At 43.4% G+C, this 19,233-nt stretch overlaps 1 protein-coding gene across 5 annotated transcripts in view; it reads right to left on the bottom strand.

Annotated features, from left to right (window-relative positions):
- The window catches only part of ZC3H12B (zinc finger CCCH-type containing 12B), a 100,959-nt gene extending 83,597 nt beyond the window's left edge, over nt 1–17,362 (bottom strand). For all 5 annotated transcript variants that reach the window (XM_073361024.1, XM_073361018.1, XM_073361026.1 and 2 more), the window contains exon 1: nt 17,039–17,362. The gene's annotated coding sequence lies outside the window, so the exon portion shown is untranslated. The remainder of the gene's footprint in view (nt 1–17,038) is intronic.
- Nucleotides 17,363–19,233: the final 1,871 nt, after the last annotated feature.

The raw sequence follows: 19,233 nt of genomic DNA on the forward strand, positions 1-19,233 counted from the left end.
GATTGACCCTTTTAGTTCTGAAGCAGATTGTCTGAAGCCCCCTTTAGTCACTAATGAAACAACATCCCAGATGGAAATAACAGAACTTTTGGAAGATGACAGATTGAAATCTGTTCAGAAGACAGAGGGCACCCTTACTTTCTGGAAATCTGTACTAAAGGATAAATACCCCAACATCAGAGGTGCAGCCCTAAAATTAACCTCAATGTTTGCCTTGACCTATCTTTGTGAGTCTGTTTTCTCGACACTCAAACATGAAATCCAAGCACCGATCTGTTCTGACAGACAGCCACTTAAGAGAACTGCTGAGTGTGAGCACAACTGCACACAAACCAAACTTCAATTGTTGAAAGCAAAGATTGCCAGAAGTCCCACTAAGTAAAAGATTATTATTGTTAACTAGACATTATAACTGTATAATAAATATACTTTATCAACTTACATAATGATTATGTCTGCACGCACTACATATATTGGTAAATTCTGGCTCCTTCTCAGGCTCAGGTTGGCCTCCCCTGGAGTAGATGTTCTAAACAAGAGTCCAGAAATGTGCATTTCTACTTCATTCACCCATACACATGCTCATATCACCAGCATTCCCTAGAAATGCACTAAGTCAAATGGTATTTGTAACAGAAGTGTTAAAAAGGCAGATCAAAAAATCTAGTCCCTTGATAATTAGAGCCTTATAATGACAGCATTTTCATTCAGTTTAATGGATTTTTTTAAACAGTAATGTGATGTCAGTCTCAACACATTAACCTGAAGTTTCAACACTGTCATTTTGATGAATTCAGAAACTTTATCTTTATACAAACCAGAGCAAAGGCCTATTCTTTCAGTCCTTAATGAAGCAAAACTACCACAATGTCAAGAAAGGTGTCCTACATTTTTTACACTGAATCACTTTGCTGAAATAAAAAAAAATAAACCCCCAAAAACACTACACTAGCTCACTGTAAAATAAATTTCTAGCAGATACAAAAATAATCTTTTTCCTGTAACTTTTCACCAGCTCATCCTCTGTCCAGCAGATAACCTGTATAATCTTTGGTACTATCTCTTAACGGAAAAAAAAAGTGATGAAAACAAACATACTAGCAGAAAGTGTTTATTTAAAGAAAAGTCACCACAGCACAAGTAATTTGGATACCGATTAACCCTTTTGCAGAACATTACAGCTCTCACAAGAGTCCATCACAGATATCTCCTTTACAATGCTGTCAAAATCCAACCTTTGTCCAAATGACGAACACACTGGTAATTTGCCAGGACACAAAAGTCATAAAATTTGTGTAAAATGGGGAAGATTATAGCAGTCTTTAAAGAAACTGCAATTTCCCCATTTTCTAAAGTGTATTCCTGAAGCATGTACTCAGTTCAACTTGCAAAGGTACTACTAATGTGCCTTGCTTCTACCTCCACCCATTTATTTTAAATAAAAGGAATAAGTCTGAATCCTATTTATAAAATGTTTACATTTAATGTACAGGTAAACTGTGGAAAAATAACAGGAATTCTCTCTCCATGGGCAAAATGTTTATTAACCACACTGCTCTTCAGAATACTGTTTCATATTAAACAACGGCCTGTGGTTTGTAATTTTTTTTTATTTAAAGAAGTTAAGAAGCTTTCCCCTTTGGGAATCAATTTGATGTAGTATTTAAAAAAAAGAAAAAGAAAAAACAATTTTCCATTTTTCTGTCTCTGCCTCATCTTTTCTCTCAACCACCTCCACAGCAGAACAATAAGAATGTGACTTAGCACAACAGTTTTATAGAGGCAATGAGTGTGACAGTGAGTCAGTTGCTCTTAAAGGAATTATTAAAAATGTACTATATCAACATTTAAGAGAACAATTTTCCTCAAATGGATTATTTTTAGGATTATGCATCCTTAAACTGGTTGTATCAGAAACAGAAGCATACCAATTAAACACAAACTATAAACACTTAAAAATACTGTTTCAAATGTTAGGTATTTATAAGTTGCAAGCTAAAAATACTTTCTTTAGAAATCCAATCTTGAAGGAATTGCTTGAAACATATTACTGGGAAAAATATCTAGCCAGAATTATACGCTAAAAATGAATTTTCAGACCTTGAAAAATCAACCAATTCGTCTCCAGTCAAAAGGTTTATCCTACTCACTACCAGTGCTGTAAATTTACACAGAATTTGGAGGAGGCTGACGTATTATTATTATTATTGAGGGTAAAATTAAAATAGAGAAAGAGAGAGAAGAGTTTCAGTATTAATAGACAAGGGACATGGAATGAAATACTACGCATCTTTTAGAGCAGTGGTTCTTAACCTGGGGGTGCGAGATGCCCTTTCTGGGGGTGCGAGACATGCCAGATTCTTTTAGAAAGTAAATAATCAAAAACACAAACTAAGCACAGGCATGTAAAAACAACCTCTTTGTTTCATCAAACCTATATATTTATTAACATTATACATTTTGTAACAATTACTGTAAAATACAAACTAAAAATATATCTCTGTTTAAACAACTGACTGACTTCAACAATTTTTGATAAGGGTTGTGAGAACATATTTTGAGAATCCAAGGGGTGCAGGCTATTGTAAAGATTAAGAACCGCTGTTTTAGTGGCAAATCCTGCACAGGGCACTCTTGCAGTCAAAAGACATTAAGCAGTTTAACTGTGCACTGACGGCAGGATCTGAGGAACCTGCACAATCCCTGCTGTAGCAGACTCCAGCTTTATGGAACACTGAAGATTGCTGTGATTAGGGGAGCATGGTGGCCAGTTATCAGTCACAACATCATGAGGGCAGGGAGAAGGAGGATAGAGACAAATATGCATGCAAGAGCATAGAGATTACCAAAAGATCAGCTTAAGAGAGGCTCTCTTTTTTTTCACAGAGCAATGTATAGAGGTGAGGTGGATTCCTTCTTTTCCCCAAACTCTGCAGGAATTCTTAGTCAAACAGCTCTACTTCCTTACCAAATCTTAAATCAAAACCCCAGCAGTCTCCTTTGACTCACGCCTATCCAGTTTAATATCAGCCTATATTTCTGACATCTCTTTATGGATTTCCAGTTCTCATCTTAAACCAGAGGTGGGCAAACTATGGCCTGCAGGTCACATCCAGCCTCTGGGACCTTCCTGGCCCGGGAGGCTCACCCCTGGCCCCTCCCCTGCTGTTCGCCCTCCGCCGCAGCCTCCGCTCACTGCGCCACCAGTACAATGCTCTGGGCGGCGGGGCTGCAAGCTCCTGGGGCAGCGCAGCTGCAAGAGCCTGGGCTGACCCAGTGCTCTGTGCTGCGCAACGGCGTGGCTGTAGCACCGCCAGCCACCGGTGCTCCAGGCAGCTTGGTAAGGGAGCGGGGGGGTTGGATAGAGGGCAGGGGAGTTCAAGGGGGTGATCAGGGGCTGGGGGTATGGATAGGGGTCGGGGTGGTCAGAGGGCGGGAAACGGGGGGGAGGTTGAATGGGGGCAGTCAGGAAGTGGGGGGTTGGATGGGGTGGCGGGGGAGCAGTCAGGGGCGGTCAGGGGACAGGGAGAAGAAGTGGTTGGATGGGACTGGGGTTCTGGGGGGGCAATCAGGAATGAGAGGAGGGGTTGGATGGGGCGGTGGGGGGCAGTCAGGAGTGGGAGGTCCGGTGGCGGTCAGGGGACAGGGAGCGGTGGATGGGCCAGGAGTCTTGGGGGAGCCGTCAGGGAACAGGGGGGGTTGGATGGGGTAGGAGTCCCGAGGGGCCATCAGAGGGGGGTCGGATAGGGGTTGGGGGCCAGGCCACACCTGGCTGTTTGGGGAGGCACAGCCTTCCCTAACCAGCCCTCCATTCAATTTTGGAAACCCGACGTGGCCCTCAGGCCAAAAAGTTTGCCCGCCCCTGTCTTAAACATAACTTGGCTAAACACTGAGCTCTTGATCTTTCCCCCTGAACTCTAACTCTATCACCATGGACACCACCATCCTCCCAGTCAGGCCCATAACTTGGGAGTCATCACTGGACCCACATATTCAGGCTATTTCTAAATTCTGCTACTTTTTCTTACACAGTATCTCTAAAATCCAGCTTTCTAACACAGCCAAAACTATCATTTAAGCCAGGGGTGGCCAACCTGAGCCTGAGAAGGAGCCAGAGTTTACCAATGTACATTGCCAAAGAGCCACAGTAATACGTCAGCAGCTCCCCATGAGCTCCCCCAACCCCAGCTCCCAGCGCCTCCCACACACTGGCAGTCCCACTGATCAGCACCGCCCCCTCCCTCCCCACACCTCCGGATCAGGTGTTTCGTGGCATGCAAGAGGCTTGGAGCATGAGTGGGAGGAGCGAGGGCATGGCAGGCTCAGGGGAGGGGGCGGGAAGGGGTGGAGTGTGGGCACGGCCTGGGGCAGAGCCAGGGTTTGAGCAGTGAGCACCCCCTGGCACATTGGAAAGTTGGTGCCTATACAAGGAGCCACATATTAATGTCTGAAGAGCTGCATGTGGCTCTGGAGCCACAGGTTGGCCACCCCTGATCTAAGCCCTCAGCATTTCACGTCTTGTTGCAACCATCTCTTTTATAGCCTTGATTACAGCAATCTTGCTCTCCTTACGTTTATTCACAATGCTGTTGCTAAATCATTGTTGCTCACCACTCTGACCACAGCCACCCACTCCTTAAGTCTATTCATTGGCTCCCCGCTTCACCTCCACATCAAACACAAAATTGTTTTTACATTTAAAGGTCCTTCACGATTTAGCCTCTAACAAACTAATCTAGTAGTTACCTTGACCACTACTTTCATTACATCAATATTCCCACCTTTCACCTCTTCTATGATGCCTACAAAACCAAGCATGCTGATCATGTCTAGACAAACAAGAAACTGTGGCTATTCCTCTTTCCTTTTCCTACTCCCCTATAACCCATCATTATTAAAAAGAAAAATCCTACAATTTATACAACCAACAAAGCTGAGCCAATTCTTTACCATATCATTTACCTGTATGTTGTATCCCCATTCCCTACTTTCATGTATCAGTCTTTTGACTGTAAGCCCTTGAGGGCAAGAAATTGTCTTTTTTTCTATGTTTGTATGGTGCCCAATGCAAAGGAACCCCAATCCTGACTGCACATTTGGGCACTATGATAATTTAATAATAACTCTCCAGTGCAGAACCCAGATGCTCAGGCAAAATTCCAGGACAAGGATTTGGCTCTCAGGCAGTTCACATTTCAGATTCTGAAGACTCAGGAAAACTACTAGAGGTGCTGGGAAACTAGAATTAATGATTCATGGGAAATTCCAAAATTAGAAAAAAACTGAACTGGAACAGAAAATTAAATTTTGAAATTTTCTGCAGAATGGGAATTCCAAAATTTTGTTTAGATACTTCATGTCCAGCAATCTGTACCTCTTTACTCCAGGGAACCTGAAGGCAAATCAGATGTCTGACTCTGACCTGGAATTTAGATAGAGTTTGCAAGATGAAACCAAAATCAATAGCTTAAAAGCAGTGGTGGGCTACCTGCGGTCCGTCGGGGTAATGAGCTGACAGGCCGCCAGACCGTTTGTTTACATTTGCACGGCCGCCCACAGCTCCCAGTGGCTGCAGTTCGCCATTCTGGCCAATGGGAGCTGCAGGAAGCAGCGTGGGCCTGGAAAGTTACTGAGAAACACTACTTGCAGTAGAACTCTCCTATCAAAAACTGGGGGCTCAATCTCAGGTACAGTGGAGGTAGGGGATTGACAGGGAGATGACTGTAGCCTTAGTTTATACTGGGGCTGAATTTCTGAAAATCAGGGAGCCACACAAGGACAGAGTTAATTGCCACCACTCAGTTGAGGTTTATCAAGGACCTTCGATCAGCTGAGAACTGGGTGTATTAGAGCTCTGTCATGACCACCCATTCCCCTTTTTCCCCTCTTCTGCTTCCTTTATACCAGGCAGTGGAGCTCTACTGAAGGAGGTGGTAGAGCTGATGCATGAGGCAAAAAATCACCTCTGACAACTTTGGACCAGCAGAAATACCCCCTTCTCAAGAGGAATTCTCCAGTGCAATCTCCACCTGCTTTAAGTTCACTTTATTGTGTTTTCAAAATGTATGTGATATAGACCAAATTGTTGCTTTATAGATTTCCTCATGTGACAGGTTCAACCTTTCTCCCAAAAAAGTTGTTGTCCGCTGCTTGACTGCATGGCAATGTAGCGGGATGGTTTGGTCAGTTTGGGCCTCCGATCCCAGTCTCTCTTTCAGTTCAGTATGTCCCAAGCCCTCTGGATGCGGTCCATGTTGGACAGGCTTCTTTGAAGGTAACCCCTTGTCCTGCCCTTCTTGGGGCCAGGCGCTAGGGGTGGGGTAGGGGGACCTGAGTCCTCCTGCTCCATTGTGTCCTGACAGTGTAATAGCTTGGGGTGGCGTGGCTCAGTCCACCCACTCCCCCACTGATCCACACCACCCTGTTACAGATGGCAACAAAAGAGGTTCAGTGTTGACAAAGTGCCTCAGGCCTCCAGTATTTTTACCACTCTGTCATCTATACCTGCTTTGAGCAGAGTAAGACAGCATAGTGGTAAAAACATCAGAGCCACCAGCATCTGTGGCAGGGCTGAACCATTGGTAGCAACAGTGGGAAACTTTAAGCAACAAAGCCTAGTATAGACACAGTCATACAGTCTTCCAGGATACACAGGACCCGATTTGCTAATGTCAAAAATAAGCACTAAGAAGTAGTTTAAAAAAACAAACAAAAAATACCCCCCCACCACAATTTCAGGCCATCCTAATACATAATGAAGAAGCAAAAAAGGCACAAGACCAATTTTTTCCACTAACAGATCACCCTTAAGCTATAACCCTTTGCTTGTGGAAAAATTTGTATATTGAGACTATTTTATCCTTAAAATTCACAATTTGATAGGTCCTATCACAAAATTTCTCTTAACCTTGTTCGTAAAATTAATCAGGACTGTATCATTTTCTAAGTACATTTTGTAAAAATTAGTGCTTAACTTTTTTCTTCCCCCTTAAAAAGAAATAAGACCAATTTGCATTAGGACAATTTCCACAGTGAATCTGGCAAGCATATCTACCATCAATTTCAAAGAGGATTTCAATTCCATAATAATTCTAGAGAATATTTTTTCCCAGCATAAAGAGAACCACTAATTAAACTGATTTCAATTCTTGCAGCATACCTAGACTCAAAGGACCTTTATATATCACTAAGAAAATGAAAAATAACTAACATTAAGACTTTAAACTGCACAATGAATGGGATCCACAATTGTTCCTGCATATCTTAGCCATTTTTAAAACCGGCATTCAGCTACCCAAAACTGAGCAATAACAGTTCTGTGACACCCTTAGATGTCTGGAGCTGCAAGTGTGCTACACTGACTGGCTCAGCATGTGTCTACCTTATGACTACCCATTATTCCCCATGAACGAAGAATTCCGAGTAAGGGCAGGATATAAGCTTGTGCTGATTAAGTCCCTGCCCTTTGTACACATCACCCTTCACTATTACTGATTGGATGGTTTACCGAGGTCCTCACATAGGCCTTGAAGGAGCACCGAGTAGATGGTCAAACTTAACTACCTAGATGTTAAAAGCAAATAGTTAACAGAGTCTAAAGGCAAAGTTCTGAAATATCCATCTGTACACAAGTAGTACGTAATTATATATTATGTACAGCAATTTTATATGCTAGCACTATATATGTGGATATAGGTGTGGAATTATTATACATGGATAGGTATAAAAATGGATGGTTCAAAATCTGTGTAGCTTCATCAGGCAATAGGAGTAAGGCTTGTACTGCATATGGTGCAGCATTATTACATATTGGTGAATTCTATACACTGGTATTAATATATTGTGTACAAATAACTGGTAGAATCACAAGAATATAGGGGAGTCGTGCCCAACCTTTTCCTGTCATGCCTTCCCTTACCAGTAATGGAATCTGTCTGCACAGCCAAGGCTTCCTCAGCACAGGAACTTGGGCTGAAGGTGGAGCTGGGGATCGAACTTGAGATTGGGGAGGAGCTGGGGCTAGAGGCAGAGCAGGCTTGGGGGCGGAGAGGGAATGAGGGCAGAGCTGCAGCTGGGGCCAGAGCTGGCCTGGGTGGGCGGGGCGGAGCTGGCCTCAGTGGGCGGGGGCAGAGTGACTCTGCAGCGGGGGGGGCGCAGCGGGGCTGGGTCGCACTCCCTCCCCACCGTCCGTTGGGGCTAGCCCAGTCCCTGCCATGTGCCCCCCCAAGAATGTTCCTCCATTCTCCACACTCCACACTTTGGGGACCACTGGCACAGGCTATAATTTCTACAGAGAGAGATACGTCCCTGAATGATTAATACATTTGAAAAACACTTTGGTTTAGAGCTGAAGTCACTTATCTAAAGCTCATTTTTACAATTTTAAATTGTAATTAAATTAAACAATTTAAAATTGTTCGACTACACCTAACTTTTAATAGGGAAAATTTTACATTTCTTACTAATAGAATGCAACTGGAAAACTGCCTGATTATTCCATGAAAATATAAAATATTTTTTTCAACTTCAGTTAAAGAGTCACGTTAAACACTAGGGAACAAAAAATAATCCAAAAAGCTATTCCTAAAAGCTAAATTGTCAGTCTTTTGTAGATGATCTGTTGAGGTCCCTTGCAATCCTACATTTCTATAACTCTAGGGTCAGCATGGCAGGCTATGGTCTCTGCACACAAGCAGCCTAGCTGCTCTCAATCGATCTTGCCATCCCTGCAACCCCACCAGTGGTATTAAAGGCCTTCTGATCTAAATTTATATATTTTCATATCCCTTTGACTACCTCTTTGCCCCACAAAAAATTAAAAGTGAATTTTGTCCCAAGACAATAACTCTCCCCTTGAGTGCTGGTATTTCCAAACTGCCAGCCAGATGAATACTTAGGACAGTGTTTGCCGAAGTATGAGATGACTTCTCCCACTCCCACTCTCACTCTCCCCACCCCTCCTTCAGGGGACAGCAAGGGGCAGAGGGGCAACCAAAGGGACATGGGAGATATATGGACAAGTGAGCCAGTGAATATAGTGTATTTGGACTTTCAGAAAGCCTTTGATAAGGTCGCTCACCAAAGACTCTAAAGCAAAGTATGGTGTCATTGTGAGGAAAATCCTCTCATGAATCAGTAACTGGTTAAAAGACAGGAAACAAAGGATTGGATGATATAGTGTCAGTTTTCAGAAGGGTGAGAGGGAAGTAGTGGTGTCCCACAGGGGTCTGTACTGGAACCAGTGCTGTTCAACATATTCATAAATGATCTGGAAAAAGGGGCAAACAGTGAGGCAGCAAAATTTGCAAACAAAACTATATTGAATCATTTTATAAAGGCCAAAGCAGACTGCAAAGAGTTAAAAAGGCATCTCACTAAACTGGGTGACTGGGCAACAAAATGGCAGACGAAATTCAATGCACATTGGAAAACATATTCCCAGCTACGCATACAAAATGATGTGGTCTAAATTAGCTGTTGCCACTCAAGAAAAAGTTCTTGGAGTCATTGTGGATAGTTCTCTGGAAACATCCGCTCAATATACAGGAGTAGTAAAAAAAGTTAACAGAATGTTAGGAACCATTAGGAAAGGGGTAAATAGTAAGACAGAAAATATCATAATGCCTCTATATAAATCCATGGTACACCCACATCTTGAATACAGGGTGCAGTTCTGGTTGCCCCATCTCAAAAAAGATGTATTAGAATTGGAAAAGGTACAGAGAAGGGCAACAAAAATTATTAGGGGTATGGAACAGCTTCCATACGAGGAGAGATTAAGAAGACTGTGACTTTTCAGCTTGGAAAAGAGATGACGAAGAGGGGATGTGATAGAGGTCTATAAAATCTTGACTGGTGTGGAGAAAGTGAAGAAGGAAATTTATTTATTCCTTCATATAACACAAAAACAAGAGGTCACCCAATGAAATTAATAGGTAGCGGGTTTAAAACAAACAAAAGGAAGTACTTCTTCACACAATGCACCGTCAACTTGTGACACTCATTGCCAGGGGACATTGTGAAAGCCAAAACCATAGCACGGTTTTAAAAAAAAAACTAGATAAGTTTGTGGAGGATAGGCCGATCAATGGCTATTAGCCAGGATAGACAGGGATACGACACCATGCTCAGAGTGTCCGTAGCCTCTGTGTGCCAGAAGCTGGGAGTGGACAACAAGAAATGGATCATTCGATGATTGCCTGTTCTGTTCATTCTCTCTGAAGCACCTGGCATTGACCACTGTCAGAAGACAGGCTACTGGACTAGACAGACCATTGGTCTGACCCGGTATGGCCATTCTTATGTTTTTAAGACCTTTATCACCATATGGCCAGAAGACCTTTACCACCATATGGTGGGGCTGCAGGGATAGCATGATTGCACACAAGCAGTCTAGCTGCTCTCAGCCAGAGACAACAACCTGCCATGCTGACCTTAGAATCATAGAAATGTCTGACTGGAAGGGACCTTGATACATCATCTAGTCCAGTCCCCTACACTGAGGTAAGACTAAGTATTATCTAGACCATCCCCGACAGGTGTCTGTCTAATCTTAAAAACCTGCAATGATGGAGATTCCACAACCTCCCAAGGTAATTTGTTCCAGTGCTTAATCACCCTCACAATTAGGAAGTTTTTCCTAATGTCTAACCTAAATTTCCCTTGCTGAAATTTAAGCTCATTACTTCTTATACTATCCTCAGGACAATTTTTCACCCTCCTCTTTATAACAACCTTTTACGTACTTGAAGACTTATGTCCCTCAGTCTTCTCTTCTCCACACTAAATCCAATTTTTTCCAATCTTTCCTCATAGGACCATATTGTCTCACTGTTTATTGCCTAGTACTCCCAGTCAATCTGTCTATCTGGATTCCATCTGTTGTCTCTTGACTTATACTGCAATTGCAAGCTCTTTGAGGCAGGGACTATCTTTTTATTCTGTTTGTATTGTGCCTAGCGCAATGGGGTACTGGTCCATGACCAAAGCTCCTAGGTGCTACAATAAAACACAAATTGTAACTAATAATAATTTCATTTTCTTGAAGGGAGACCCAGCTTTCAAAAGTCTGTAAAGCCCTGGCTTTAAAACATCATATACTATGAAAATAAAAATTCATAGTAGGCCAAATACCAGTCTAGTATAACTCCATTCACTTCAATTATGCTACACTAGGAATTAATTTAGTGCACTATGCCTGCATTGGGGGTGTCTGAATGGCTCTGCTCAAGGGCCTCATTATTTCCCCCAATAAGACTCTTCAGGCTCCAGTACAATGAATAGTTTCTGAAAGTCATCACCTTCTAATGGCTGTTTGGAGACCTATACAAAATGACTTGATTGACTTATGGAATGTTTATTGCTTTAGCAGTTGGGCTGAATTGGTCTTATTCCAATTTCTAAGAACCAGATGTTTACATCACAAAAAACACTATTGCAATTGGCATTAATTGTCCCATTGGCTTTAACAAGAGTTATACATGTTTCCAGGGTAAGCACCTGTCTACTCTTGCTGGCAGTCTCAGAAGAGAAGCAGAGAATTAAATCATTCTGGAAAGCGAGACATCCCTCAGCTCACTTCCAGGTCATGATCTGAGGCCTGGTCTACACTGGGGGGGGCCGGCATAGCAGGGGAGCAAGCTAAGTCGGTCTAAGTTACGCAACTTCAGCTATGAAAATAGCATAGCTGAAGTTGACATACTTAGAGCTACTTACTGCGGAGTCTTCACTGCGGTAGGTCGACTGCTGACAGTCCCCCGTCGACTCCGCGTATGCTTTTACAAAAGTAATGTAATGATACCAAGTTTTTGAGAGAGTGAGAAATTGAGCTCCATAGAGCTATGTCTTCCTAGGTTTTATTGAGCACTGAACAGTCATATTTTGGCCTGTCAACCTTGACAACATCTCTTTGATCAGCAACTGATTATCGAGGAAAATCAGTACTTTGAGCATTATCATGAGATACAGTATTGTAACTCAAACAAGCCATAGACTGAGATTTTTTTTCTTCAAGTATTTAGTTATACTGGAAAGAGAGAAAAATCATTTTTGAACATTAGGAAAAGTAATATCTTCTTGTTTTGTTGGAGGGGAAAGGCTGAGGAGACAAATCAAAATAGGTTTTCTTTTTGTTTTCTTTAATCTACCAAACTGAAAAAAAAAATGCAGATTTTCTATTAGTGCTTCTTCCAGCAGACTGCCCACAATTAATCCATCTTTCATTTTCTTTTCTCTTTGCTTTTCATTAATCCATCCTTTGCAAGCTCCTGTCTTCTCTTCTGTCAGCTATTATGATTTCTTTATTTTTAAAGGCCTGGTCCATACTTAAAACTTAGCTCAACATAGCTACAGTGCTCAGGGTTGTGAAAAATCTACACCCCTGAATGCCATACCTATGCCAACCTAACACCCAGTGTAGATGCAACTAAATCCACTGAAGAATGCTTTCATCAGCCTCACTACCTTTGCACGGGGAGGTAGTGTTCCCACAGTGACAGAAAAACCTCTTCCATTGCTGTAAGATGTGCCTCCACTATAAGGTTGTCAGCACAGCTACAGTGTCACAGATGCCGCTATAGTTCAGATAATATAGACATGACCAAAGAACCAAAGCAGCCATTGATAAAACTGGTCATATTCAAATGTCTTTATGATTTTCTTTTTGGTCATCTCAATCATTTAGCCTATTTTAAAAGCATCAGCCAAAAAAAATAGGGTAGGAGGGGGAGAAGAAGAAACAGCAAGATCAGCTGAGATCCAGCTACACAGGAATTACATTCTAAATTTGTACACAGTGACATGAAACTGAGAAAAACACTTCAAAATTAATATTCCATGTTTGGGGCCTGTTTTTTAGTGACACACACCAAAATGAGATCTGAGACTTCTAACACAAACTCTTAACATAATTAGGAAAACAACTGCTTAAAAGGGATTTATTTTCTTGCTGATGTGGGGTTTACTCCTATTAAAGTTAATACCTTTATATCCAAGACACTTGGTAAAGGGAGCCAGTATACACACTATAGTTCAGTTTTGTACCTCACTATACAGCTCAATGTGAGTCCAGAACAGACCCACAACAAGCAGTACAAGCCTAAAAATCCACGGTCACATGATAGCTCAATATGACTTGCTGCCACATAAACCAAGTCAAAAGCAGCATATGTAAGAAAACAAAATACCATGATGCCTATCTTTAAGGCTGAAACACAGTGAATTAATATACTGGCTAAAGTATTTGTTATATATTTGCTATCTAAAATCTCCATTTTAACTAAGATTGTCAGCTAATGAAGTTGCCTGTCTGTATTACTATAGAGGGTTGAGCATGCCATTTGCCTTCAGCACAAAACAGTGATATCTTTAGAAGACTGTGTACTACCTGGCCTTGCATTTTTATATAAACCTCTTTTATGTAAAAATATATATTTGCCCAATAGCATTGTGTTTGCTTTGTTAACTACAAGATCTGGTACTGGAATGGTTCCATTTTTGAAGGTGCTTGAAGGTAGATATAGCCAGCATATATCATAGTTAACAACAGCAGTCTGGATGGTCTAGCGAGGAAAAAGAGCCACAAATACAAAATGCCATGTCACATTTGCACTTTATTAGTCAGGCAAGCTCTGTGGAGTCAATGTACCGAAGAAGAAAATCTGCCAGTGGGATTGGAAAAATATATGCTACCCCTACTAGATTTAGGGCTAGTTTCTAGAACAAAAACAAACGGGTTTCTAAAAATAAATACATACTTAAGCACCTCCATAACTGCATTTCAAAAGTGCTGACCCCTCTGCAGCTTTCATGGTCCAGCTCTGACTAACAGTGATGGCACTATCCATCACAGGGTCAGAAAGATACAACAACAGTTTACATTCTGTTCACATTCTGAAGGTTTTCTTGACAACCACAAACGTTGGATTTTATTTTTTCCCCAAAATGAAAGCTTAAATTCTGTAGACTTTGGCAACACTTGCTCAGGAAAGATTACTACTTGGTACAAGTGAGTACATTTTTCTAGTCCTGCTTCCAAATATGAACTTCTGCAGCACTATCTTTCTGAGTCCAGACAGCACCAGTGCCTCTGCTGTTGCTCAGGGCTTTTCTAAGCAGCAGCAGAGTAAAAGCCACAACACTAATTAATTTTGTTGCTACTTACTCTTGAGTAGAAGAAAAACTGACAGATATTATGTCAATTTCATTCTGCTGATGGCTGGGAAAGCTGAACAGCAACAGAAGCAGGCAATGGAGCAATTCACAGATAAGGAAAGACATCCCTCAAAGAAACAAAAAGAAAAAAGGATGCTGAGAAGGGCAAAGTAGCAGACACACCATAAAGAAAAGGAGTACTTGTGGCACCTTAGAGACTAACCAATTTATTTGAGCATGAGCTTTCGTGAGCTACAGCTCACTGAAAGCTCATGCTCAAATAAATTGGTTAGTCTCTAAGGTGCCACAAGTACTCCTTTTCTTTTTGCGAATACAGACTAACACGGCTGTTCCTCTGAAACCAGACACACCATAGACATTTTTCTCCTTTCCAGCAATCAGAGTGGAATTGAAGGGGGAGCTTCAAATATGAATCACATACTAGCCAGAGGCTAACTGGTACAAAATACTGAGCCTCTGAAGAGGTCTTCAATTTGAACTCCCAGTTCAAGGAAACCTATTCAGGCTAGCTCTCAGTGAGCTAGTGCACTAAAAATAGAACACAGCCACAGCAGTGTGAGCAGTGGCAGAGGCTATCACTTCAAGTATGTACCTAGCACCTCTGATGGGCACATACTTTGGACAGCTAGCCCTTCCCACCACTCATACTATTGAAGCTATTCTATTTTTAGCATGCTAGCTTGATCAGAGCTAGCACGATCAGAGCTAGCACAAGTACATCTCCTTGAGCTGGAAATCATACCCCCAGCTCAAAGGGTAGACACACCCTGAGAAGCAACTAGCCATAGCTTCCTAATGGAACTCAAGCTCTCTCCCCATTCGTAATAGTTGGGAGTAAGAGCTGAGTTTCTTACTAGTAATTTGGACCTGGATCTCACTGGCGCTAATACAAAAGATTTTGTAGGGATGTATCTCCTTTGATTAGCAAGTGAATCCTTCAAGCTGGACATGAAAAAAATCAATTAAATTAATTTAGGAAGCTTCCCAACAGATTTTTTTCCAAAAGTAGATAAACACTGACTCACTTTAGAAGACAAAGCAAACAGAGATCCAGAAGAGCAAATTAAAGGAGTCATTCAGAGTCATTCTACACTTCCTGTTATAGGAAGAGTATTCTGCAAAAAGATTACCTAACCTTTCCCATATTTGGGAATGACTCCAGCCTCTCCACTATCCCATTTTCCAGCCAAAAACAAGGCTCATTTTAAAGTTGGGTGCACTGATCACACCTTCAAAAGCACCTTTCACAGTGCTTAATTTGTTTCAGGGCTTGCAAGTGTTGAGCCCGGCACCTCTTGTCTTGGCAGTTCGTAGCCCTGGCTTCTCTGGGCTTGCTGCATCATTTATGAAGCCCCAGCACCTCTTTCATTACAAATTACACACTTATCTTTCCAGTACCATATCCTATACTCTGTCCATAATTTCTTTCCAGTTGAACAGTATACCATTTTAATACAGGATATTTGCTGCATAAAAACCAATTTTATAGCCACATTCATTTAAAAGACGAAATGTGTTGATTGTAAGAACATGGATCTGGAATATTGCATGGTCCCCGATATAAAGCATCAATGACATAAACAGCACCCATTTTTAAGACTGTTGTATTTCATATTTTTCCTCTACTCAGAACTTCCTGTTTACAACAGGTAGGGTGACCAAATGTCCCGATTTTATAGGGACAGTCCCGATTTTGGGGTCTTTTTCTTATATAGGCTATTACCCCCCACCCCCATCCCAATTTTTCACATTTGTTGTCTGATCATCCTAACAACTGGACATACGTGTCACTGAAGACAATTCCCAGATACTGAAACCAAACCAATACATCAGTAGATAGATACAAGCAAATATTCACTTGGCTCCAGAATTATTGCACAATTTACCAAATTAATACACAGTATGACCGTTCCATTGCACTTTATTGTATACTGACTAACTTGTGAAGGAAACTCACAGCAGTTAAATACAATATTCAACAGAACTAGCTGACAATTAGCAAAATGGACAATGTGCACCGTTAACTTCTTTTTAAATGAGAATTTAGTTTTAAACCATAAGATTAAAATAATAAATTAGCTCCTCCAATCTTTCTCAAGTTTTAATTGTAAAAAGTGACTTCATTATTAATCACAGTTAGTTTATATGAGGGATTAATGGAAGCTTAAATGGTGGTCAGCAGGTACCCCTTCAATGTCACATTATTATTTAATCACCTTCTTTTGTCAATGTGACAGTTTTCATTTCCCTGGAGCTGGGTCTCTAAATTGAGGACGGCTCTTAGGCAGGATTCAAATGCAACCCCCTTTCCACCAGTCATGCAAGGAAAGTGGGAGAGAATCACCCGACTTCCAGTCCTGTACCCACTTTACTGGGCCACTGCAATGACCCTGACACAGCAGCCGCTTTCGCCCAACAAGCGTTTTGCTCACAACACTTCGCACGGGGAGCGGGGGGGGGGGCAGGAACAGCACCAAGAGGGGTTACGGCCCATCCTGTCCAGGGGAATGACAACGCCCACGCCGTGCCCCACAGGGCTGCCCCCAACACAGCCGTGATGCCCAAACCGCGCGCGGCGGGGGTGCCCTGGACTCGGCGGCGATGAGAACGGCCCAGGAGGCTGAAGGGAGGACCACCACCGGGCAGGCGCCCGCACCTGCTAGGCCTTCTGGAGGCCGCTCTACTGCGGAGGGCGGACCACCACCAGCTCCCGAGGCCGAAGAAGGAGGGCGGGGGCAAAGAGGCTGCTTGGGCGGGGCCTTCCCCGGTCGCAAGCACAGAAGACCCCCCCCCCCCCTCGCCTCTGCGCCCGGCTCCCTGCCCTCCCCGGTCCCGGTCCCGGCCCCGGCCCCGGCCGCTGCCTCACCCGCTCTCCGAGACGCTGCTCGCGGCTCCCTTCGGGGGCACAGCCGCGCCCGGAACAGGCGACGGATGGATGGCGGGGGCTGGCGCCGCCGCTTCAGGGGCCCCACTGCGGCCGTTCCCACCAGCTCCCACCGCATCGGGGGCGGGGGGAACCCGCGGCTCTGGGAGCGGCGGGAGATCGGCTCCTCCCGCGGACTCAGCGCCAGGGGGGGCCCGGGGGCCGCTGCTTTCGCCTCATCCCGCTTTTGCCTCCACCGGCCTGCCCGAGCGCCGTCTCCTAGCAACGGCGCCCGGCCCCGCTTGAGCTCGCGCCCACTCTGCCCACTGCTGCCGGCGCGAGTCTCCGAGCGAAGCCCGCGCGCTCCCGCCACTCACCGAAGCCTGCGCGCGAGCCACTTCTTAGTGCTTCGGGGGCTGGAGGGCTGCATGCGTGCAGCGGCAGTGCAGCCTGTCTCCGGGGAGCACGCCGCATGCTTGAACGCTGCATTGAACGCATGGGCCCGCTCTGAGATAGCAAAATGTTCACTGCCGTCTCCATCCACTTATCATCAGCGTGCAAAATGTGCGCCAGAGGTCTGCAGCGTACACCTTTGCGGAGCATGCTACAGCCGTTTAGGCGTCTCTGCTGTGCTCTTCACCTTGGTAGATGAGCACCTCACAAAATTAGGTGTACATAATGTATCTCTTGAAGACAGAAGCGCTTATACTGCAAAAGGTACATTATGCTACATGTGCCCCCTAAAGTCCGTCTCCAGCATGCATGCATCAGGTTGTGCAAAACAGCACGAAGTACGCATGAATCGTGAAGTATACATACACTGTGGAGCACACATGGGCATTGGATGCTGTCCTTGTTTTTTCTGCTGCACTTTTCATATCTCTCTTAACCGGCATTAGGCCAACAGTTTGGGATCTATCAAATGAGACACACATCTCTCTTACCTGCGTTATCTGTATGGGTTTCCATGGAACTGTCAACAACCTATGCAGGACACTGCAAGGCAGCTCTTAATAGCAGAATTCATTGTGAAGGGCACCTGAAATCCTAAGGTCAGGAACACTGGAGAGCACCCTTGGGTCACCATTGTGCATCAGCTTTTTTCTGATACAGTACATCAGAGTGTGCCAAGAGTACCATGACACATGCACAAGCATTCAAGGCACGTCAGCTGCTAGACCCTGTAGTCAAGTATCTGGTGGGTTCCAATAATCATTCCTACACACAGATTACTCAAAAGGATGATTTACTAGGGCTCGCAGAAAATGTTGCAAATACCCCAGGTTCACAGGATTAATAAATTACAATTAAATATCCAAAAGATAGTTAGGGCTCGTCAGGCCTAGTACCTGGATGCCCCAGTGACACAACTCCTGTGATTTTATCACAAGTCTCATGCTATTGGGTGTCTTTTTAAAAGTCCCAGCTCCAAGGGTTATGTTATTTCATGAGAGTCTCAGCTTTTCTTTAAAAAGTAGTTTTTAGACTTATCGTGAAGAAAAGTTTGAAAATTTGATCCAAGTGTATTCTAAAGATTCAAAAACCAAAAGACATGTAAAAATAACCATATTTTATTTTTTTACTCTCATGATTTTTGTGGGGAGCCTGGCATGATTTTTGAAACTTAGGGGTGGCAATACTGCAATCCATTCCTCTGCTTGAGGTATTTACATTTGCTTCAGTCCCCTGGCCAGGGTTCAGTCCTGCAGTATGTCTCCTTGGGAGCCCTTCTGCATTGTTCTTCCATCCAGACATAGCAGAGGCCCTACAACTCCTGGCACTCTGCTCCAAACTCCTTGCAACTCCCCAGAATGCTCCCCCTCTGCTGACCAATGTAGAGAGAAAGAGCAGCAGATTCACTCCTTTAGTAGACTCATGCTGTCCTCTGCTGACTTATGACTTCCAGAAGATTCATCACACTGGGAGAAGCAAGAGGAGGGCTCCCAGAAATGCTTAAGACATAAGCATGAGGAGTATCCAAGTACCAAGGCCAGAAGGCCAGACAGAAGTTTGGAGACATTTCAACACAATTCTTTTAAAAAATAAAATTTTATTTTTCATCACTGATGCTATTTTTGGTTTTTGTTTGTTTATTTTTTGCATTTCATTCTGCTTGGACAGGGCCACCAGACTGATCAGTTTCACTTTCAGGTTCTGCACCAGCATGAGGCTTTTGTTTCTGAGTCTCCAAACTTTCC

Source organism: Lepidochelys kempii, chromosome 9, assembly GCF_965140265.1.
Source record: "Lepidochelys kempii isolate rLepKem1 chromosome 9, rLepKem1.hap2, whole genome shotgun sequence".
Classification (NCBI taxonomy): domain Eukaryota; kingdom Metazoa; phylum Chordata; order Testudines; family Cheloniidae; genus Lepidochelys; species Lepidochelys kempii.